At 36.3% G+C, this 24,511-nt stretch overlaps 1 protein-coding gene across 5 annotated transcripts in view; it reads left to right on the plus strand.

The window, feature by feature from the left end:
- TMTC2 (transmembrane O-mannosyltransferase targeting cadherins 2) overlaps positions 1-24,511 on the plus strand; it is a 1,049,079-nt gene that overhangs the window by 834,512 nt on the left and 190,056 nt on the right. The window lies entirely within an intron of this gene.

Consider the following 24,511-nt stretch of genomic DNA (forward strand, 5'->3'; position numbering starts at 1 on the left):
TCTGAATCTCCTCTTCTCACACACCCCGAAACAATGTTCTCTTGACTCTTAGTCAGGTCTAGAGTTTTTCCTGGACTCCCTCCCAGCTAGGTGTCGCGCACTAGCCCCCTTCAGGCTGTGTTCACGCAGCCAACCCCAGTCCTTTCCTTGGGATCCGACCTCTGAAGCCTGAGCCTCAGCTCCCAACCCCCAGCCCCCACCAGCCCCGGCGGGTGAGCAGACAAGCCTCTCGGGCTGGTGAGGGCTGGTTGGCACCAATCCTCTGTGTGGGAATATCTCTGCTTTGCCCTCTGCACCCCTGTTGCTGCGCTCTCCTCCATGGCTCCGAAGCTTTCCCTCACCACCTCACCCCCCCATTTCCACCAGTGAAGGGGCTTCCTAGTGCCTGGAAACTTTTCCTCCTTCACAGCTCCCTCCCAGAGTTGCAGGTCCCGTCCCTATTCTTTTGTCTCTGTTTTTTCTTTTTTTCTTTTGCCCTACCCAGGTACATGAGGAGTTTCTTGCCTTTTGGGAAGTCTGAGGTCTTCTGCCAGCATTCAGTAGATGTTCTGTAGGAGTTGTTCCACATGTAGATGTATTTTTGATGTATTTGTAGGGAGGAAGGTGATCTCCACGTCTTACTCCTCTGCCATCCTGAAGGTCCTCTCCGATTTAATAGTTTTAAATTCATGTTTCTTTTAATCCAAAATGCCATTAAAGTATAACTTCATAATAAAAACAAAAATAATTGTAAAAGACACAAACACATGTTTAATTCTCAGAGATTCAGTGCTTAATAATTTGCACAAATATGTATCTATAATTTGGTAAAAGGCGATCATACATTACATATCTTGCTAATGCTGTTTTCTTAAAGGATTCTGAGGTAGTTACCTTGAAAAAATGATATATTTCTAAAAACAGTGATTATTTGGATAGAAACCAAAATGAATGAAAAAATTATATAAATAATAGTACAGATATTAAATTATATAAAATCTGGTTCTTTTAAAAGATGCATAACCTAAACAAACTACTTGTTCATTTGATTAATCAAATATGAAAGGAATGAGAAACCTTAGGAATGAGAAGAAAAACATAACTCCCAAATACAGAGAAGATGAAAAGAGTTAGAAGAGGCTACTACAGTCAAATCTATTTTGTAACCTAGAAGAAATGGATGATAGCCCAGCAAACTAAAAAGTGCCCAAAATTGCCCAAGAAGATGTAGAATACTTCAGTAAATAAATCAACCTGGAAGATAATGGAAAGGTGATTCAGGATCAATCAACAAAATGACTAAGTAGGTTCACTGCTGAGGTTACCTAACTTTAAATTACAGAGAAATGCATACGTGCTTACACACACCCATGTTCATTTTTTGTGTTCACGTTGTGTGTGGTTATTCCAACAAGCAAAAAATATGGAATGATTCATACCACTACGCTCTTTGGAGGGGGATTATGTGACAAGAAGAGAGAGACGAGAAGAAAATATAAACATCATAACACATAAAAGATCAAGGTAATTTCAGATGGTGATAAAACAAGTGTCAAAACAAAAAAGGGAGGCAAAGGTAGCACAACATTTAAAAGTAATGTAACTTTTAATGTTGTGTTTGTTTAAAATTTATATCTTTATCTATCTATGTCTATATATCTTTATATCTATATGTATATGAACAAAATAAAGAGGAAAGAAGGAAGGCAAGAAGGGAGGAAGAAAGGGAATGAAAACAAGACTGCAGCAACACTTCTTTTCCCAGGATAAGGCCCACATAAGATTTTCTCTTTTATGGGGGCAAGAGAGAATAGTAAAATATCTCTTGTGTTGTAAAGTGAATTTCAGATGTAAAAAGTCTGAACCCTTTTTATACTTGAACTACTCACATTTTCTGTTTGAACCAGGGGGATCCTCACCTGTGCAAAAAAGTATCAGAGTTGATCTAAGTCTTCTCCTGTTCTTAACATTCCCTGAATTTTGTTCCTGTGTCATGCTTTGCTGGGGGTGGGCAGTGGGCAGGAGACGTATGATTGGTTTGTGTCGCCATGACTCTTAACCTTATAGCTTTAGTGACATGGCCACTTATCTCATTTTATGGCTTTCTTCCTTTTAAAATTTTGATATCTATAAATCTTCACTGACAATCATGGATAATCTAAGAAAAAGGCCAGTGTACATTTAAAAATTAAAATGCTCAAATCAACCATCAGAATTTCTTAAATTGTAGCTTACCTTTAAAACAGAGTTGTATTATAGACTATAACTTGTGAAAGGCAAAGTCACTTGTAAGTAAAGATAATGAAATTTGTTTTACCCCTGAAGAAAAAAAAATGTATCAGTGACTTGGGAATCTCTGGAGGAGAAAAAAAATCTCTAGAGGCCTAAAAATTGTGAATTACATGTATATCTTGCTAATGCATTTAGATTTGAGCCTGCAAAAATGTCTTCATTTTATTTTAGAGAATATATTGATGATGAAATAAACATAGGGAAAAAAGTGAACTAAGAAGAAAGTAAGAAATTCTTTTTTATGTACTATTAAGAGATTTATATGATATGAGTGGTGGTTTGATTCTGTCTGCTGAGAGCTGACAGTATTATAATTTAGACACAATAAACTTTTCTCAACACTTCGTACAACTTTTTTCTTCATAATTTGATCATTCACTTGTGAAGATTAGTCCAGTTGGCACTTGATTAAGGGCAAAGTTTTGGATAACCTACTCGATTTAATGTTTTCTCAGTAGAAGCAATACTTTCATTTCCCCATTTCTGTGAAGTTTAATATAATAACTTAATATCTTCATATAGTTTCATATCTTATATAGTTTCATATCTCATATAGTTTCATAGCTAATCCTTTTAAAATGCCATTGCATGCCAGGCATTGATCTAAGAACTTCTTTACTTGTATTAACTCATTGAATTCTAACACAACTGTGTGAAATATTGCCCATTTAACAAAAGAGGAGATGGAAGCACAAAAAGTGAAGTAACTTTCTAGTAAACGACAGAACTGGAATTAATACCCAGACAGAGCTGGGCCTTAATCTTATATGTCCCTTGTCAAAATGATGATGAGATTTCATAAATTATTTAAATACACATTTCTCTGAAAAATGGTCACAGCATTTATATTAAGATGTTGATTAACAGACAGAATTGTCATTTAACAACTTGTGGTATTTATCATTTGATTTATAAGAGTCAGAATTCTGGGGTTTTTTCCAAGGTATTTAAGGCATTAAACTATGTAATGTTAAAAAGTGGGAGTCTGAACAAGAGACATATGGTTCGAATGTACAAAAATGTCAAGGGCTGCTTACAGACCATATTTTAGGACTCTGTAAGAAAGATAAAATGTTCTAAAAGTTCTCAAGCCAACAGATTAATTAAATTTAGATCTCTATTCACTGCAAATTTGAATAGAGCTTTTTAACAATACCATTTTTAAGTTGGGGTGCTGAATAAAATAAGACTTTTACACATTTCAACTAGATCTTTTTTTCCTTCTAAGGTTTTAAATACCTCTCATTCTGTCCATCTCTCAGAAACAGATCATTTTACAGATGAATTCTAGCATATATCACAAGAAACTATGAATAATAATTATCATTATCCTTTTTGCATTTATAGAGCATGTTTCCTCTGAAAGTCTGTGTGTGTGTGTGTGTGTGTGTGTGAGATGTATGGCATAATGAAGAAAGTTAGTGCCTAAAGGAAAAATAAATTATCTATGTGTTTCAAAAAAGTCTACATAGTTTATAAGGCAAGGAGAAAAAAACAGTCCAACAAAAGAATTCCTGTTAAAGACAGAAGTATCATTTAAGGAAAAACCTTGAGGTACTCTTATGACGTGGCAGCTATGGGGATAACTGATTCCGATTTCCTTTGACAATCCTGAGAAAGGGGCTAAGGTGATAGAAGAGGAATAAAGAAATCAGAGTGCAACATTTTTGAAGGCTAAGAGAACAGTACGAACACTCCCACCCCCCAGCTGGGAATGGCCAATGTCATTTGGAACAGGGATGACCATTATTAAGTTTGAAGTAGCTGCAATATTACTCCTGTTTCTTTCCTATAAATAACCAGTCTGTTACAATTACATATAACTGTTGGGGGGGAGGAATTTGAGAGTGCATTTGAAGAAAATTAAGGAAAATGTGTTCTTTTCCTAATTGAGGAGGAAGTAAAAAACAGAAGACAGATATAAGTGAAACTAAAATTTAGCAGAAGCAATAAATTAGGGCAAACTGACTTGAAGAAACATGAACTCTAAAGATTCGTGGGAAAGGGCATGAGGAAAAAGAAGGATTCTTAGTTCTCCCATTACAGATGGGACATGGACATCTTTTCCATGAAGGAATATGTGTTCTATTTACACTTGAAGGAGAAGAATGATTTTATAGGACTAGGTGGACTTGGGAACATTGGGGTGAAATTAATCATTATAACTTTCTCTTTCAACTATAAGTTTATATTTGATTGAAATACTGTATCCAAGCAGACAAGTTTGGTGAAGTTTAGTTTGAACTGATTATTTGTATGTTTTATGGCTTTAAAATCAGATTGTAATTTTTAAGTACCTATATTGACAATTAGGATTTAAAAGTGTTAGGCAAGTGATCTGGCCTCTGTCCCCCTCTCTGAATTCATCTAGTACCTTTCTCCCATTGGTCACTTTTTCCCAAGCTTGTTGCCACATCACTTCAAACTGGTTCCCTTCCCTGTGGATACATTCTTCTACTGTACCTTTACCTGTAATGTTCAAATCCTACCTTCTTAGGGAGATGTGCCCTGACCAGCCAATCTAAAAGAAAGCTGCCTTTTGCCTACCTAGCTCTCTGGGCCCTCTCCAAAACATAACTCTGTTTTATCACCATCTGAAATTACCTTGATTTTTAAGTTAACTTGCTTATTGCTTGTCTGTCGGTACTAGTGTGTAGGCTCCTGCATGGCACAGGACTCTAAACTGTGCTGGCCAGGACTGTATCTCTAGCACCTGAAATTGTGAGTATGTAAAAAAAAATATGTGAAATGAATATATAAATCAGAGGATGTGTTACTTAACAAAGAGAATAATTATAAATTTTAAAATACATGTATAGAAATTAATTTACATATAAAGGCAAACACAAATTGTATGCTTACATAATATTTAAAAATCATTACAGTCATGTTTCTACCATGACTTGCTTCAAAATTTCTTCAGAACTCTTCAGAAGTAAATGCAAAGTTCGTTTTAACATGAAAACATAACATTCATAGGCTCCAGTGATAAGGGCATGGACATTTTTGGGGGGCAATTCTACCTACCACAGAAAGACATTAAATATTACTACTCCAGACTTCTCTAATTTAGAATTTATGATAGACATATATGACCCAACTACCATTTACTTTTGAATAGTTCTGAAGAAATTTTGAAGCAGGTCATGGTATAAACACGACTGTAATGATTTTTAAATATTATGTAAGCATACAATTTGTGTTTGCCTTTATGTGTAAATTACTTTCTATACATATATTTTAAAATTTATAAGTGGTATGAATACTTGACTTCGATAAACCTGTAAGAGCAATACTTAGGAGGCTAACTTCTTTCAATTAAAAAAATGTATGCAACTCCAACAAAAAAAAGGAACTTTGCAAATGTAATTAAGGTGTCATTAAGGTTATGAACCTTAAAGTGAGAAGATTATTCTGGATAATTTGGGTGGGTCCAACTTAATCACATAAGCCTTAAAAGCAGATAATTTTCTCTGGCTGGAGTCAGAGAGATGTGGTGGAAGAGAAGGGAGGAAAGATGCTGCAGAAGGGGAAGGGAAAGATTCCGAGTGAGGATTCAAAGCACCATTGCTGGTCCTGAGCTATCGGGGGCCAACTGCAAGGACCAGAGAGAGGCTTCTGGGAGATAAAGTCAGCCCATAGTTGGCAGTCTTCAAGGAAACAGGGACCTATTTCCTATAAGTACAAGGAACTGAATTCTGCCAACAAACTAAAAGAGCTTTGAAGTGCCTCCAAAAATCTGCGTCTAGAAAGGAACACAGTCCTGCCAACATCTTGATTTGGTTCTTGTGAGACCTGGACCAGAGGAACCAGCTAGGCCACGCTGTGCCCAGACTTCTGACCCATGGAAACTGTGAGATAAATGGATGTTGTTTAATGAATGTTGTTGAAGTTGCTATGTTTTTGATAATTTGTTATGGCAACAGAAAACTGGTACAATGTCTAATAATAATAATCATAAGAATAACAAGTTCCTTACTGTGTGTAAGGAACTTTGCTAAGGATTTCAGGAGCATTTCATTTAATTTTTATGATAATTCATGAGATAGTGTACTTGACCCATTTTGAGTCTATTTACCCCAAACCTTTTTACATTGAGAATCGCCCCTCTTGACTCACACATAGGAGTGGGCCTTTGGCAATGATGTTAGTATTTTGTGATCTCATTGCTTTGTTCTAAAGTGGACAAATGGTGAACATTTAGCCTAAGATGGGTCAAATAGATTCTATTCCCTTGAGTTTGAAATTGCAATTGAGAGATATTATTTTCTTGAACATGGGTGTGTAAAATCAACCTGTGGAGTGGCATTTACATGGAAAGATAGAATAATGAACATATACAGAGATAAGAGATATTTTAAAAGTGGCTTCTTAGATTTTAAATGACTTTTCTGATTGTTTCTATTGCCGCTAGAGAGACAGGTATTTTCCTGGACTACCACTTCATTACCGAAAATTTCTCTATTTAACTTGGTGTAGCTTCAGTGAAGTTTTGCTACTCCCAGCCAAGACAATGTTAATTAAGGCAGGTAGTGGTATTATACTTTCATTCAAACAGATGTTGTATTCATTTGGGTAGGCTGAACTGATGTAACAGATACGTTGAAGTTCAAAGACAGTGCACTCAAGGAAAAGTCAAAGTGATGGCCTTGGTCTGCAGGTGACTGTTCTCCTTGTGGTGATGCAAGGAACCAGGCTTGTTCCATTTTGTTTCACCATCCCTCGGAGTTTTTATTGTCATCTGAATCTGTATTTCAGTCTGTACTGAAAAAGGAGAATGGAGGATGAATACTGGCTTCTTAACATTCTTAGCCCCAAAGTAGCATCTGTTGCTTTTCTGTTCCATTGCCAATATTGGTCAGATGAGAGATATAGTCTAGCCAGAAACCAAGAAGAAGTGAAAGTCATTATGGTGATCAGCTGGCAGCCTCTGCCAACAGATGTTCAGTAACTTGTTCAATATCATACAGCTGATATTGGCAGATGTGGAGATTGAAACACATCTCTGGCTCAGGAAGTCTAGATCTTAACCATTTTCCTCTACTACATTTTTGTTTTACCAGATGTCTTCCCTTGAATTAATTAGTTGATTTAAAATTCTACTCACCCTGTTAGCTAGCCAGCTCCTGTGTTCTATCTTTGTTGATTTACTTTTAATTTAGATAATATCAGAGAAAAGAAACTCAGTACTCAGTATGGTCGGAGAGAGACAGTGACAAATTACACAAGAACAGCTGTGCCCTCAATTAGGCTACTCACTGCGAAGCTCAGAAATAGGACAACCTGCTAGACTATTTAATGACAAATGGTAGCCAAAAAATTTGAAACCCGTAACCTTTCATATGAGTGCTTCTGATAGTTTAATAACGTGGAGTCATTTGTTTCCACACTATTGGTATGAAACAATTTATTGGTAGTTGGTAATCAACTTAATTTGATGTTAATTGACCTAAAATACAAAGACTGTAAATATATTCTAGCATTCTTGATTTTGTCCTGTTATTTTTTAGAGTTCTTTAATGATGTATTGGTGAAATATCCAGGATCAGGGTCTGGCACTAAACCTGTACGTTTGGGTCTTGTGTTGAGCACATAGTGAGAATAGGTATGGCAATGTTGATGGCCTACTTGAACAGGGAAGTTTACTTACACACACAGACATTCTGTTGGGGGTGGGCTGGGTGGATTCCACAATGTACAAGTCATTCACTTCTATAGTTCAGGTAAAATAATTGACAAAGAGGTTCCAAGATGAAGAAGTGGAGTATGAAGAAAGGAATCATGGGTAATCTCGATAGATGTGCTGGAGCTAGTTTTATCTGCTCATGCCAGCCACCAGTGCACAACTCTGCATTCAGTAATGATACAGTGATAGATTTAAACTGGCCAGGGTAGGAATATTTATAGAAATTGGTTTATACTACAAATCATGATGTGATTATGGAGGCTGAGATGTTCCACAATCTGCCCTCTGCCTGCTGGAGGCCTGTGAAAGTCTGTGGTAAAATTCTAGTCAAAACTCAAAGCACCGAGAACAAGGAGAGCCAAGTCTAAAGGCAGGAAATGATGATGTCCCAGTTTGAGCAGGGAGCAAATTCACCCTTCCTCTGCTTTTTTGTCCTATTCAGGCCCTCCACAAATTGAATGATACCCACCCAAACTGGTGAGGGTGATCTTTTTTATTCAGTTGACCAATTCAAATGCTAATCTCTTCTGAAAACACCCTGACAGACACACCCCAAAATAATATGTTACCAGTTATCTGGGCATACCTTAGCCCAGTTGACACATAAAATTAACCATCACACCTGCATATCACTGGTGATACCTATAATCCAGGTAGACTAACAGAGCTCATCTGAGAAGGTTTTCTTCATGTGACATTGTTATTGCCCTGGGTCAGGGTTCAGAGGCAGACTTGCTGACATTAGAGTAGGGGCCTGACGAAAGGAGGTAAGTCTCAGTTAGTGGGCTACTAGAATCAGAGTTGACAATCAGTATGGCATTAGAAATTCTCCTGTAACAACTGGGTAAGGTTGATTTGCACCCATTGTCAGAATGGATTACCACCATGTAGGTGGTAGAGTAGAAGGTAATGCATATGGGCATTCTCTACAGAGGTCTCAGAGCTTGTGATAATCCATTTTCCCAGGGGAATGATGGTTTGATACTAAATTCTACCTTATGTACTACTTAGAAAGCATGGGGAGAAAGTAAATCCACCTGCAATAGTGGCCTGAAATGAAAGCCTTGTCCTAACTACAGAGTTGGTTGGGAAGTCTTTGAGCCGAGTCAGCACCATCCCCATTAATCTGGGGGGCCCTTCCATGATACACAGATATAACCTTGCCATGTGCCAGGTAAAAGCTGTAGGCCCTGTCTCTTTTGGTCTATCTTTCCATCTTCTTCTTAGGTGATTTACACATCTGCTCACCTTTCAATGTAGAAAGTCCTGAGTAAAACCTGAATTACTTCACAGTAACATGATCTCTAAGCTGGAATTAAATATATTTCTCCTTCTTTAGCACCAGGTTCATACAGGGATAATGCATAGGGATAAAGGTCAACTTTGATATTCACATTTCTGGTGATAGGAAATAATGACCAACTGTGAATAAGATCTATGGGATGTTGCAAGCATCATTAAAATCATATTAGACATGGGTACTTAGGAAGGCTGTACCAAAGGGAGTAGTTTCTATGCAATTAATTATCTACCTTGTGTGCTAGTCTATTGAAATAAAGAGAGTTTGTTGGAAGCTAGTCTGGGGTCCAATAAAAAGTGATCAGATTTTTCCTCATGCATCCTTTAAAAAAGGAGAGAGCCTCAGGCAGGTAATCTGGAGGAGTCGGAAAATACTTTGCCAAACTGATGAATGCATCTTGGCTTCAGGATACTTATTTCCTCTTTTACTGGAAGAAACCATAACCAAAAGCTGGGATTGGTTTCAGGAAATCCTACCCCAGTATCAGGTCAGGGACCTTCTGAACTGTGACCCAGCATGTTTTCCTGAGTTGTTGCTAGATACAGAAGTAGCAGAGTTAGAAAACTCTGTACTTGACTGCTAGGCCAAATCAAAACAAATCAAAAAAGCAAGAAAGTCAGTAAATGTGGCAGAATGTGTAAATGCCTTCAAGTGGGCATTTTGGTGTGTAGAGAGCTGGAGGGCAGTTCTAGCTAATTTCTTAATAACTTCCCAGAATGCTAGGAGAAAATATGTCTTTGCAACCTAAAAATGCTATGGAATCTGGATATGAGTTCAAATATTTTTTTGGATCAGTTCCTAGCTCATGCTTTTCCAAGTAAATTGCTCTATCTAAAAAGCAGAGTATGATTGCTCCCCCTCACCCTACAACTTCTTTTAGTTGTTAAAGCTGATCAAGGAGGGAAAGGAGGCAGAAGTTGAAGGCAAGCTGAGAGAGGGTATAAAAATATTCCCTAGAAGGCCATGTGGAAATGACACTGGCCAAGATCTAAACCTACTACTGCCAATGAGAATATATCAAAACAAATATAAGTTCCAATAGTGGTGTTACATGTCTTAAGATAGCCCAGGAGAGATACTTGAGGTATACCACCTTGATCCATGATCATGGACCCAAGTAGTGAAGCAGTATGGTGACAGGGAAGAAACTCTGTGGTCCCAGAGAGCAGTATTAGTTCTTTCAAAAACATGAGAGACATCTCCAGATTTAGACTTTGGCTTTATTTTGTTTTTCTTTCTTTCTCTCTCTTTCTCTCTTTATGCTGAGATTCTGGAACCCATCCATATCTAGGTAATGGTATCATTTAATTGGAATTTCCTTACCAGATAATAGCAGCATTCAGTAGGTAGATACTGCCACATTTATATTCCCAGACTTGGAAAGAGTTCAGAAGCGTAGACACTTCTGACTGCAATGAATTCCAACATTATTTTTTAAGTTCAACTCTGTCAGCAGCAGGAAGGCATCCAATAACTGGATGCCCTTTCTTTTTTTTTTTTTTTTTTTTTTTTTTTACTAATTAATTTATTTATTATTTTTGTCTGTGTTGGGTCTTCGTTTCTGTGTGAGGGCTTTCTCTAGTTGCGGCAAGCGGGGGCCACTCTTCATCACGGTGCGCGGGCCTCTCACTGTCGCGGCCTCTCGTTGCGGAGCACAGGCTCCAGACGCGCAGGCTCAGCAGCTGTGGCTCATGGGCCAAGTTGCTCTGCGGCATGTGGGATCTTCCCAGACCAGGGCTCGAACCCGTGTCCCCTGCATTAGCAGGCAGATTCTCAACCACTGCGCCACCAGGGAAGCCCTGGATGCCCTTTCTTTCCACATTCTGTGTACTAATGCAAGAGAGGTAGAACAGATAGACTAGTCATTATGTCCTAATTCACTCTCATCCTGGGTGGTACCTAGAGTATTCCCCATACAAAAGCCTAAAAACTGATTTTGGAAGGCTCCTCAATATGTTCAGAGTGGAAAGAAAATCTATGGAAGACACTCCAAGACAGAAGAAATGGCTTCTCTTTCCATGGGGAACTATAGGATGAAGTTGAATAAACTTAGGAAATTTGGGGAGAACTTCAGGGATATTGCGTTGTCTGAAACCAAGAAGGTGAAGAAGCACGTTGAAAATTAGCAGTAAAATCTCCATTGATGGTGATAGAGGAAAAAGAATCAGGCAAAACAGAGTTGCATTAAAGTGAGTGAACACATCACACCCTAAATTTAAGATGCTTTGAACTCTTTACTTGGGAACCAGTAGCCAATGTTGGACTTAAGTAATTTTTAGCAGATACCCAATGGCTAGTAAGTACAAACAAACAAACAAAAACTTCCACTACCACCACCAAAAGAACTTCCTCTTATAATTTATTAATCTAAATTTTATTAATTTTAATTTTGAGATATGAATTTTTTGAAGTATTATTCATTTAAATAACGTATTTGGTGAGATACTAAAACACAGCAAAGATGTTATAGGTGCTAGCTTACACGTGGCATATAGGTTTATGATGTCTGTAGATTTAGGCATGGATTATTCCATGATTCCATGAAAGATAGGGTTGATAGTATCTAAACACTCATTGAGCACCAACCCTTAAAAATATACACCGTCACTAATTGATATTGACCTACTAATTACAGATATTTCAAACATTTGGGGGATTAGTGGCTACTAAGGGAGCTTTGGGGAATATAACTTGAACACTAAGTGAGTCAATGACTTACCTCAGAACTATGAAAAGAAGGCGCAGTGCCATCTAAGAAAGAAAATACTGTGTTCAAGACCTGCAGATCTTTTTGAAACTTGGGAATGAATGGAAGAAGATGCTGACAGGCATTTAAAGTATGGGAAAATTGTGTTTTAAATGCTCTGGTTTTGGCTTCCATGGATCTTACTAACTCACCATTATTACAGGTGGCAATTTTGAGAATGTAGAGAAGTTGACGTCCATTAAGATGAGGCTGGGAAATGGGTTCTATTAGATTTTGCTAATTATGATCAGTCTGAAATTAAGACTCAGTTCTTTACTTGCAAGTTGGAATTATTTACCATAACATGGACCATTACAGACAGATTTTAGAAATTTGTAAATTGAATTGCTTTTTGAAAAATAAACTACAATAATTCACTTACAAATAATCATTGTCCATACAGATGCTAAGGTTCAGTGATGAATAGCCATAAAAGCAACTTTAATTTCAATATTCATCACAGGTCATGTCTTTTTTTTTTTTATTTCTGAGATATACATTTGAAAGTAATAACTAGAATTATGACTTATAACATTATACCAGAACATATAAGATTTTTAGAAATTTCATGTAATGTCTGAAACATTTATATTAACATATTTCCATACAAATAACCCAATGAAAGTTTAGTATTAGTTGTTTTGTTTGTTTGTTTGTTTTTATACTGCATGTTCTTGTTAGTTATCAATTTTATACACATCATTGTATACATGTCAATCCCAATTGCCCAATTCAGCACACCACCATCCCCACCCCACCGCAGTTTTCCCCCCTTGGTGTCCATATGTCTGTTCTCTACATCTGTGTCTCAACTTCTGCCCTGCAAACCAGCTCATCTGTACCATTTTTCTAGGTTCCACATACATGTGTTAATATACGATATTTGTTTTTCTCTTTCTGACTTACTTCACTCTGTATGACAGTCTCTAGATCTATCCACGTCTCAGCAAATGACTCAATTTCGTTCCTTTTTATGGCTGAGTAATATTCCATTGTATATATGTACCACAACTTCTTTAACCATTCGTCTGTTGATGGGCATTTACGTTGCTTCCATGACCTGGCTATTGTAAATAGTGCTGCAATGAACATTGGGGTGCATGTGTCTTTTTGAATTATGTTTTTCTCTGGGTATACGCCCAGTAGTGGGATTGCTGGATCATATGGTAAATCTATTTTTAGTTTTTTAAGGAACCTCCATACTGTTCTCCATAGTGGGTGTATCAATTTACATTCCCACCAACAGTGCAAGAGGGTTCCCTTTTCTCCACACCCTCTCCAGCATTTGTTGTTTGTAGATTTTCTGATGATGCCCATTCTAACCGGTGTGAGGTGATACCTCATTGTAGTTTTGATTTGCATTTCTCTAATAATTAGTGATGTTGAGCATCTTTTCACGTGCTTCTTGGCCATCTGTATGTCTTCTTTGGAGAAATGTCTATTTAGGTCTTCTGCCCATTTTTGGATTGGGTTGTTTGTTTCTTTAATATTGAGCTGAATGAGCTGTTTATATATTTTGGAGATTAATCCTTTGTCCGTTGATTCATTTGCAAATATTTTCTCCCATTCTGAGGGTTGTCTTTTCGTCTTGTTTATGGTTTCCTTTGCTGTGCAAAAGCTTTGAAGTTTCATTAGGTCCCATTTGTTTATTTTTGTTTTTATTTCCATTACTCTAGGAGGTGGATCAAAAAAGATCTTGCTGTGATTGACGTCAAAGAGTGTTCTTCCTATGTTTTCCACTAAGAGTTTTATAGTGTCCGGTCTTACATTTAGGTCTCAAATCCATTTTGAGTTTATTTTTGTGTATGGTGTTAGGGAGTGTTCTAATTTCATTCTTTTCCATGTAGCTGTTCAGTTTTCCCAGCACCACTTATTGAAGAGACTGTGTTTTCTCCATTGTATATCTTTGCCTCCTTTGTCATAGATTACTTGACCATAGGTGCCTGGGTTTATCTCTGGGCTTTCTATCCTGTTCCACTGATCTATGTTTCTGTTTTTGTGTCAGTACCATATTGTCTTGATTACTGTAGCTTTGTAGTATAGTCTGAAGTCAGGGAGTCTGATTCCTCCAGCTCCGTTTTTTTCCCTCAAGACTGCTTTGGCTATTCGGGGTCTTTTGTGTCTCCACACAAATTTTAAGATGATTTGTTCTATTTCCGTAAAAAATGCCATTGGTAATTTGATAGGGATTGCATTGAATCTTTAGATTGCTTTGGGTAGTATAGTCATTTTCACAATATTGATTCTTCCAATCCAAGAACATGGTATATCTCTCCATCTGTTGGTATCATCTTTCATTTCTTTCATCAGTGTCTTATACTTTTCTTCATACAGGTCTTTTGTCTCCCTAGGTAGGTTTATTCCTAGATATTTTATTCTTTTTGTTGCAATGGTAAATGGGAGTGTTTCCATAATTCCTCTTTCAGATTTGTCATCATTGGTGTATAGGAATGCAAGAGATTTCTGTGCATTAATTTTGTATCCTGCAACTTTACCAAATTTATTGATTAGCTCTAGTAGTTTTCTGGTGGCATTTTTAGGATTCTCTATGTATAGTATCATGTCATCTGCAAACAGTGACAGTTTTACTTCTTCTTTTCCAATTTGTATTCCTTTTATTTCTTTTTCTTCTCTGATTGCCATGGCTAGGACTTCCAAAACTATGTTGAATAATCGTGGTGACAGTGGACATCCTTGTCTCGTTCCTGATCTTAGAGGAAATGCTTCCAGTTTTTCACCATTGAGAATGATGTTTGCTGTGGGTTTGTTGTATATGGCCTTTATTATGTTGAGGAAAGTTCCCTCTATGCCCACTTTCTGGAGAGTTTTTGTCATAAATGGGTGTTGAATTTTGTCAAAAGCTTTTTTTGCATCTTTTGAGATGATCATATGGTTTTTATTCTTCAATTTGTTAATATGGTGTATCACATTGATTGATTTGCGTATATTGAAGAATCCTTGCATCACTGGGATAAATCCCACTTGATTGTGGTGTATGATCCTTTTAATGTGTTGTTGGATTCTGTTTCCTTGTATTTTGTTGAGGATTTTTGCATCTATATTCATCAGTGATATTGGTCTGTAATTTTCTTTTTTTTGTAGTATCTTTGTCTGGTTTTGGTATCAGGGTGATGGTGGCCTCATAGAATGAGTTTGGGAGTGTTCCTTCCTCTGCAAATTTTTGGAAGAGTTTGAGAGGGATGGGTGTTAGCTGTTCTCTAAATGTTTGATAGAATTCACCTGTGAAGCCATCTGGTCCTGGACTTTTATTTCTTGGAAGATTTTTAATCACAGTTTCAATTTCATTACTTGTGATTGGTCTGTTCATATTTTCTGTTTCTTCCTGGTTCAGTCTTGGAAGGTTATACCTTTCTAAGAATTTGTCCATTTCTTCCAGGTTGTCCATTTTATTGGCATAAAGTTGCTTGTAGTAGTCTCTTAGGATGCTTTGTATTTCTGCGGTGTCTGTTGTAACTTCTCCTTTTTCATTTCTAATTTTATTGATTTGAGTCCTCTCCCTCTTTTTCTTGATGAGTCTGGCTAATGGCTTATCAATTTTGTTTATCTTCTCAAAGAACCAACTTTTAGTTTTATTGATCTTTGCTATTGTTTTCTTTGTTTCTATTTCATTTATTTCTGCTCTGATCTTTATGATTTCTTTCCTTCTGCTAACTTTGGGTTTTGTTTGTTCTTCTTTCTCTAGTTTCTTTAGGTGTAAGGTTAGATTGTTTACTTGAGATTTTTCTTGTTTCTTGAGGTAAGCTTGTATAGCTATAAACTTCCCTCTTAGAACTGCTTTTGCTGCATCCCATAGGTTTTGGATCATCGTGTGTTCATTGTCATTTGTGTCTAGGTATTTTTTGATTTCCTCTTTGATTTCTTCAGTGATATCTTGGTTATTTAGTAACGTATTGTTTAGCCTCCATGTGTTTGTGTTTTTTACGTTTTTTTCCCAGTAATTGATTTCTAATCTCATAGCGTTGTGGTCAGAAAAGATGCTTGATATGATTTCGATTTTCTTAAATTTACTGAGGCTTGATTTGTGACCCAAGATGTGATCTATCCTGGAGAATGTTCCGTGCGCACTTGAGAAGAAAGTGTAATCTGCTGTTTTTGGATGGAATGTCCTATAAATATCAATTAAATCAATCTGGTCTATTGTGTCATTTAAAGCTTGTGTTTCCTTATTTATTTTCATTTTGGATGATCTGTCCATTGGTGTAAGTGAGGTGTTAAAATCCCCCACTATAATTGTGTTACTGTCGATTTCCTCTTTTCTAGCTGTTAGCAGTTGCCTTATGTATTGAGGTGCTCCTATTTTGGGTGCATATATATTTATAATTGTTATAGCTTCTTCTTGGATTGATTCCTTGATCATTATGTAGTGTCCTTTCTTGTCTCTTGTAACATTCTTTATTTTAAAGTCTATTTTATCTGATATGAGTATAGCTACTCCAGCTTTCTTTTGATTTCCATTTGCATGGAATATCTTTTTCCATCCCCTCACTTTCAGTCCGTATGTGTCCCTAGGTCTGAAGTGGGTCTCTTGTAGACAGCATATATATGGGCCTTGTCTTTGTATCCATTCAGCAAGCCTGTGTCTTTTGGTTGGAGCATTTAATCCATTCACGTTTAAGGTAATTATCGATATGTATGTTCCTATGACTGTTTTCTTAATTGTTTTGGGTTTGTTTTTGTAGGTCCTTTTCTTCTCTTGTGTTTCCCACTTAGAGAAGTTCCTTTAGCATTTGTTGTAGAGCTGGCTTGGTGGTGCTGAATTCTCTTAGCTTTTACTTGTCTATAAAGCTTTTGATTTCTCCATCAAATCTGAATGAAATCCTTGCCAGGTAGGGTAATCTTGGTTGTAGGTTCTTCCCTTTCATCACTTTAATTATATCATGCCACTCCCTTCTGGCTTGTAGAGTTTCTGCTGAGAAATCAGCTGTTAACCTTATGGGAGTTCCCTTGTATGTTATTTGTCGTTTTTCCCTTGCTGCTTTCAATAATTTTTCTTTGCCTTTAATTTTTGCCAATTTGATTACTATGTGTCTCTGTGTGTTTCTCCTTGGGTTTATCCTGTATGGGACTCGCTGCGCTTCCTGACTTGGGTGGCTATTTCCTTTCCCATGTTAGGGAAATTTTCGATTATAATCTCTTCAAATATTTTCTCGGGTCCTTTCTCTCTCTCTTCTCCTTCTGGGACCACTATAATGCAAATGTTGTTGTGTTTAATGTTGTCCCAGATGTCTCTTAGGCTGTCTTCATTTCTTTTCATTCTTTTTTCTTTAGTCTGTTCCACAGCAGTGAATTCCACCATTCTGTCTTCCAGGGCACTTATCCGTTCTTCTGCCTCAGTTATTCTGCTATTGATTCCTTCTAGTGTAGTTTTCATTTCAGTTATTGTATTGTTCATCTCTGTTTGTTTGTTCTTTAATTCTTCTAGGTCTTTGTTAAACATTTCTTGCATCTTCTCGATCTTTGCCTCCATTCTTATTCCGAGGTCCTGGATCATCTTCACTATCATTATTCTGAATTCTTTTTCTGGAAGGTTGCCTATCTCCACTTCATTTAGTTGTTTTTCTGGGGTTTTATCTTGTTCCTTCATCTGGTATGTAGCCCTCTGCCTTTTCATCTTGTCTGTCTTTCTGTGAATGTGGTTTTTGTTCCACAGGCTGCAGGATTATAGTTTTTCTTGCTTCTGCTGTCTGCCCTCTGGTGGTTGAGGCTATCTAAGAGGCTTGATGGGAGGCTCTGGTGGTGGGTAGAGCTGACTCAGGTCATGTCTTAGCAAACAAAGTTTCTATACCATTTTATTTGTCTCATTAGTTGGAAAGGAGTATCAGGTCATATGATATGCAATGAAAATTAAAAAGGTACTCATGGTAAAAGAGACATGGCCAGAAGCTGTCCCCAAATAGATGTCAATTAAATGGGGCATGGAAAGATGGACCTTTTATTTCTAGGATCAGAGAGATAGTAAATGCTGCTTCAGCACTGAGCTATCAATGAATGAAGACTACCAACCACCAATGGCTATGCAGTGTCTGCCTAGTCTTTGTCTGCCATTCCTGATTGCCATATGATTTGTGGACCACATCTTATCCAGTCTTCTGAACACAAGCAAGCTCCATGAACACAGTATGTTTTAGTGAGATTGGAAAGCCTCAGCACTACTGACAATGGGATTGGACAGAATAAGGTGGAGGTAGGTACTGTACGAGTTAACGCAGCAGTGCATATGCAGCTCATACTATCCTCCTTATTACAAGAAATTGTTTTCAAACAAGTGAGCCATCTAATTGTAAAACATTATCCCAAGGTTCAATTTTATATAACAATTTCCAGTATCAATTTTCTTAGGCTGAGTCCTCTGGAAAGTTGTGTCTAAAGTAAGGATTAAAGGACTGATAGGTATCTGGGAAGTGCAAACCCAGAGTACTGACAAGGAAAAAGGAAAGCCAAGTCAATAAAGGGAAGATGTTATGCATTGCCTTTAGGCTCCTGTCTCACAATAAGCAGGCCACTCACTATGCTTATTTGCTTGGCAGTCAGAACTTCATCAGAGTGCAAGGAGAAACTGTCACTGGGAGTAGTCATCAGGAAAGTAAATCTCTCGTTTCCTGTGGTCAACATTTACTCTTTTCTACTCCCAGAGAGAAAGTGCCTTGCTAGTTAAATCAGAAAACCAGATCCTATAACCCATGGTGTGATGTTTCATCTGAGTCCAGTGTGGTTTGTAGGAGAGGAAGAATGAGGCAATTGAGGGAATCTGAGAGTATTAAACAGTGTTTAATACTGTCCCAATACAGGGTCATAGACAAATTGAGTTATCTGAATGCTCCTAGATTCCAGGCTCGTTTGACAACTTTGCATCCACTTGTCCTAGGTTGTTTTCAGACTGATCCAGGAATCTTTTCATTGTAATGGCTTCTGCCCGGAGAAGATCAGTTATTCCTTAGAATGAGTATAATGATTTGATGGTTGTGTATCAATTTAAGTATAAATATATACATACAACAAACATAAGCAGTGTACTTAGAGTTCTTGTTTCAGTATTCTGTTCCTTGACATGAAGGGAAGAGAAAGGTAGTACAGTGAAGTGGGCAAGAACAAGAGCTCTGGGATCATACGGATTTGAATTTGCACATTGGCACAGGTATTTCCTTACCCTTTTGTGCCTCAGTTTCTTCATATGAATAATGAAGAAATTGCACCTAAGAGAGTTTCTGTGAGGATTAGCATAGTTCCTAGCTCACATAAATGTTAGACTTATTTTTAAGGAAGGATTCAAATGCCACTCTGATCAAGGGTCCTCTTACTGCTTTCCAGTCTCAATTATTTTTCAAAGCACTGATATTTAAAAATAACTCTCAAACTTATAGTTGTCCCATCAGGAGCCAAATTATATTTCACAGTAAGCATTTATTATTGTTTTTGCCAGTGTTTAAAGTCTAACTCGCATTGACTATTTTTTGTTTTCTATGAAAGACTTTCTTCCCTCTAATATGTCTTATAAAATACTGACTTCCTGTTCTTTACTTGTTAACCACAATTTCTCTCTGCTAACTCCATTCTCTATCACAGAGGGGCAAAGGGAAAGCTTTTATTTTTGCTCCATTTGTCAAGGAAGAGATGCCTCTTTTGAGCCCCCAAACCGAATACAGGTCTCCTATGCAGCAACATCAGTATACTTCCAAGGGTACCAGTTTGCATGTTTCCTACTTGGCAATGTTACTGTTAAAGTATACAGTTGTCCCTCAGTATACAGGGGGGATGAGTTCCAGGACCTTCCTTGGATACCAAAATCCACAGATGCTCAAGTCCCTTATATAAAAAGATGCATTTGCATGTAAGCTATGCTTATCGTCCCGTATACTTTAAATCATCTCTAGGTTACTTATAATACCTAAAAATGTAAATGCTACATAACTATTTACAGGTGCATGGCAAATTCAAGTTTTGATTTTTGGAAATTTCTGGAATTTGTTTTCAGAACATTTTTGTTCTGTGTTTCGTTTTTGTCCACAGATGTCGAGCCCCAGGGGTACAGAGGTACCCATGGGTACAGAGCTTGCCATTGGGTGTATTACCCTAAGAAGACCAAGAAAAATCAAAGTTTTAATCAGTTAAGATCTTAATAACAGTCTATATAGCAGGCATTGAAAGTAAAATGCCCCAGGACCAAAGCAGGGAATCTTAGTGAATGAAGCTCACGAGAAACATTTTTTTTTCCTCTTTACTGTAAGGAAAATAACACTGTGACTATGATGGTAGATGGCAATTAATACTCAATGAACAAAGTCGAGCAGCTACTGTAGAACTGGCCAGTGTAACTGCCTTAGTTGGAAAAGTGACAAAGGTGTTTCCTTGGGGGAAAATGTGCCTAGCATTGCCAGATGTTCACAGTTTTCAGAACAAGGCAAACAAGCAAAAACAAAAAAGAGTATTTGTCTTTCTCTGTCTGACTTATTTCACTAATCACAATACTCTCTAGATCCATCCACACTATTGCAAATGGCAGAATTTCACTCTTTTTTGTGGCTGAGTAATATTCCATTGTGTATACATACCACATCTTTATCTATTCATCTGTTAATGAACACTGTGTGTGTGTGTGTGTGTGTATGTATATATATATATATATATATATATATATATATATGATTAAGTTGCTGATATATGAAAAAAAAGTTTAACGTCACTAGTCATCTGGGAAATTCATATATATATATGATTAAGTTGCTGATCTCTTAGTTTCAAATGCATTTTAAAAACCCAAATATTTTGTTCTTACAGATATTTTGTCCATTTGTTCCATAATTTATGAGAGACCATTATTGAATTCTCCAGCTGTAATTCAGATTTGTTTTTGTCTCTTTGCTGTTCTAGTTTTTGCTTCATGCATTTCAAAGCTCTGTTAGTGGGTGCATAAATATTATGTTATTGGGTGCATAAAGAACACTGTTATGTTCTTTTGATGAATTGACTCCTTTATTATTATGAAATGACTTTCTTTATCCCTGATGATATTCTTAGCTCTGATCTACTTGACTGATATTAACATTGAGACTCTACTTGGTTATTGCGGTCATGTTATATCTTTATCCATTCTTAAACCTGTTACCTATATGTCTTTATATTAAAAGAGAATTTCTCGTGGTTGGCACTTTCTCTTTTATTCAATTTGACAATTTCTGCCTTTTATTTGAAGGGTTTTAAACCACTTACATTATATGCTAATATTATTGTTATTTTTTAATAACATTTTTAGTTAACCCAGAAAATCCAAAATATTATCCATTTAAAATATAATCCACATCAGAATCATGAATAAGGTGTGTTAGATTTTTCTTCACAATGACCTTCAAAATCCAGTATTTCACAGTTGCTACATGTGCAATTAGGAATTTTAGTTAAATTTAATCAGATATATCAGATTCATAGGTTTTTATAAAAGTTTCAGAAAATCAATTTGCCAAAACATACTTTGAAAAATCTTCCAATAACTTAGTCAAGTATTATGTTTATAATTTGTTTTAGTTTTTTGATAAAAACTGTATATATTTAAGGTTTACAGCATAATTTGATATATATATATAAACATACACATTGTGAAATTATCACTACAGTCAAGCTAATTAATATATCTTCTAACATAGTTACCATTTGTGTGTGTGTGTGTGTGTGTGTGTGCGTGTGTGTGTGTAATGAGAGCACCTGAAATCAACTCTCAGCAGATTTCCATTATTCAGCACAGTATTGTTAACTATAGTCATCACGTTGTGCATTAGACATCTAGAATCATTCCTTCTACATAACTGCAATTTTGTACCATTTGAGCAACATCTCCCTGTTTCCCTCACCTCCTTGTTCCTTGTAACCACCATTCTACTCTTTGCTTCTATGTATTTGACTGTTTTAGATTTCACATGTAAGTGTGATCATGCATTTTTTTTCCCCTGTGTCTGACTTATTTCACTTAGGATAATGTCTTCCAGGTTCATTCATGTTGTTGCAAATAGCAGGATTTTCTTTTTTAAGTTTGAATATATATATATACCATTTCTTTATCCATTCATCTACCAGTGGATACTTAGGTTGTTCTCATATCTTGGCTATAGTAAATAATGCTGCACTGAACATGGGAATGCACATATCTCTTCAAGTTACTGATTTCATTTCCTTTGGGTATATACCCAGAAGAGAGATTGCTTGATCATACAGTCATTCTATTTTTTCTTATTGAAGAACCTCTATACTCTTTTTCACAATATCTGTACCAATTTACATTCCCAGTGACAGTGCATGAGGCTTCCCTTTTCTCCACATCCTTGCCAACACTTGAATTTTTTTTTTTTTTTAATAATAGCAATTCTGACAGGCATGAAGTTATATCACTTCTGTGTTTTTTGACTTGCATTTCCTGGATGACCAGTGACGTTAAACATTTTTTTCATATACCTGTTGACCATTTATATGTTTTCTTTGGAGAGATGTTTTGCAGATCCTTTGCTCATTTTTTAATTGAGTTAGTTGTGGGGTTTGTTTTTTGTTTTTTGTTTGATACTGAGTTGTATCAGTTCTTTGTATATATTTTGGATATTAATCCATTAGCAACTAAATTGCTTGCAAATATTTTCTCCCATATTGTAGGTTGCCTTTTCACTCTGTTGATTATTTCCTTTGCTGTGCAGAAGCTTTTTAGTTTGATGTAATCCCATTTGTTTATTTTTGCTTTTTTGCCTTTCTTTTTCTTTTCTTTTCTTTTTTTTTTTTTTTTGGTGTCATATCTAAAAAATTATTGCCAAAACCAAAGTCTAAGAGATTTTCCCTATTTCTTTTCTAGGATTTTTATGGCTTCAAGTCTTATGTTTAATTCTTTAATTCATTATGAGTTGATTTTTTAGTATGATTTAAAATAGAGGTCCAAGTTTATTCTTTTGTATGTGGTTATCCAGTTTTCCCAACACTATTTATTAAGTGACTCTCCTATCCCCATTGTGTATTCTTGGCACCCCTGTCAGAAATTAGTTGACTGAATATGCTTGGGTTTATTTCTGGGCTCTCTATTCTGTTCCATTTGTTAACGTGTCTGTATTTATGCCAGTACCATACTATTTTGATTAGTGTTGCTTTGTAATCTAACTTGAAATCAGGAATTTGATGCCTCAGGATTGCTTTGACTATTCAGGGTCTTTTGTGGTTCCATACATATTTTAGAATTTTTTAAAAAAATTTCTGTGAAAATGCCATTGGAATTTTGATAGGAATTGTGTTGAATCCTGTATCATGTTGGGTAGTATGGACATTTTAATACTATTAATTTTTCTGATCCATGAACATGGGATATCTTTCCATTTATTTGCATTCTTCTTCAATTTTTTTCATCAGTGTTTTACAGTTTTCAGTGGATATTTTTCACCTCTTTTGTCGAATTTGTTCCTAAGTATTTTATTCTATTTTATACCAACATAAAATGGGATAGTTTTCTTGATTTCTTTTTTGGATAATTATTGTTGGTGTAAAAAAATACAACTGATTTTTGTACATCGATTTTTTATTCTGCAACTTTACTGAATTTGTTTATTCTAACAGACTTTTTTGGAGGCTTTAGGGTTTTCTACATATAGAATCATGTCATTTGTAAACAGAGATTTTGCTTTCTTTCTAATTTGGATGCATTCTATTTCTTACCTGATTGCTCTTGTTTGGACTTTCAGTACTCTTGAATAGAAGTGGCAAGAGCTGGCATCCTTGCCTTATATGAGATCTTAGAGGAAAAAGCTTTCCGTTTTCCCCACTGATTATCATGTTAGCTGTGAGATTTTCATAACATGGCCTTTATTGTGTTGAGTTAGTTTCCTTCATCCCTATTTTTTGAGAGTTTATCATGAATGGATGTTGAACTTTATCAGATTCTTTTTTCTGCATCTATTGAGATGACCATGTAGTTTTTATGTTTTAATTCTGTTAATGTGTTGCATCACATTGATCAATGTTTGCCTATGTTAGACTAACCTTGCATCCCAAGGGGTAAATCCCACTTGATCATGGTTTTATGTGTTGTTGAATTCAGCTTGCTAGTATTTTTTTGAGGATTTTTGCATCTATGTTCATCAGACATATTACCTTGTAATTTTCTTTTCTTGTGGTGTTTTTGTTTGGCTCGGGTGTCAGGGTGATGCTGGCCTCATAAAGTGAGTTTGGGAGTATTCCCTCTACTTCTCATTTCTCTCTCACTGCCTTAAAGTTTTTTCTCTGTCCTTATTTTTCAGAAGTTTGATTAAAATGTGTCTTGGTGTGGATTTCTTTTGGTTTATCCTGCTTGGGGTTTGTTCAGGTTTATGAATCTCTAGGCTTATGTTTTTTGCCAAATGTGCAGTTTTGTCATTATTTCTTTGAATATTTTTCCCATCCTGCCCCCTTTTACTCTCTATTACCCAAATATCACAAATGTAAGATCTCTTGTTCTAATTCCACAGGTCACTGATGTTCTGTATCTGTATTA

The sequence above is a fragment of the Balaenoptera ricei genome, chromosome 10 (genome assembly GCF_028023285.1).
Source record: "Balaenoptera ricei isolate mBalRic1 chromosome 10, mBalRic1.hap2, whole genome shotgun sequence".
Taxonomy (NCBI): Eukaryota; Metazoa; Chordata; class Mammalia; order Artiodactyla; family Balaenopteridae; genus Balaenoptera; species Balaenoptera ricei.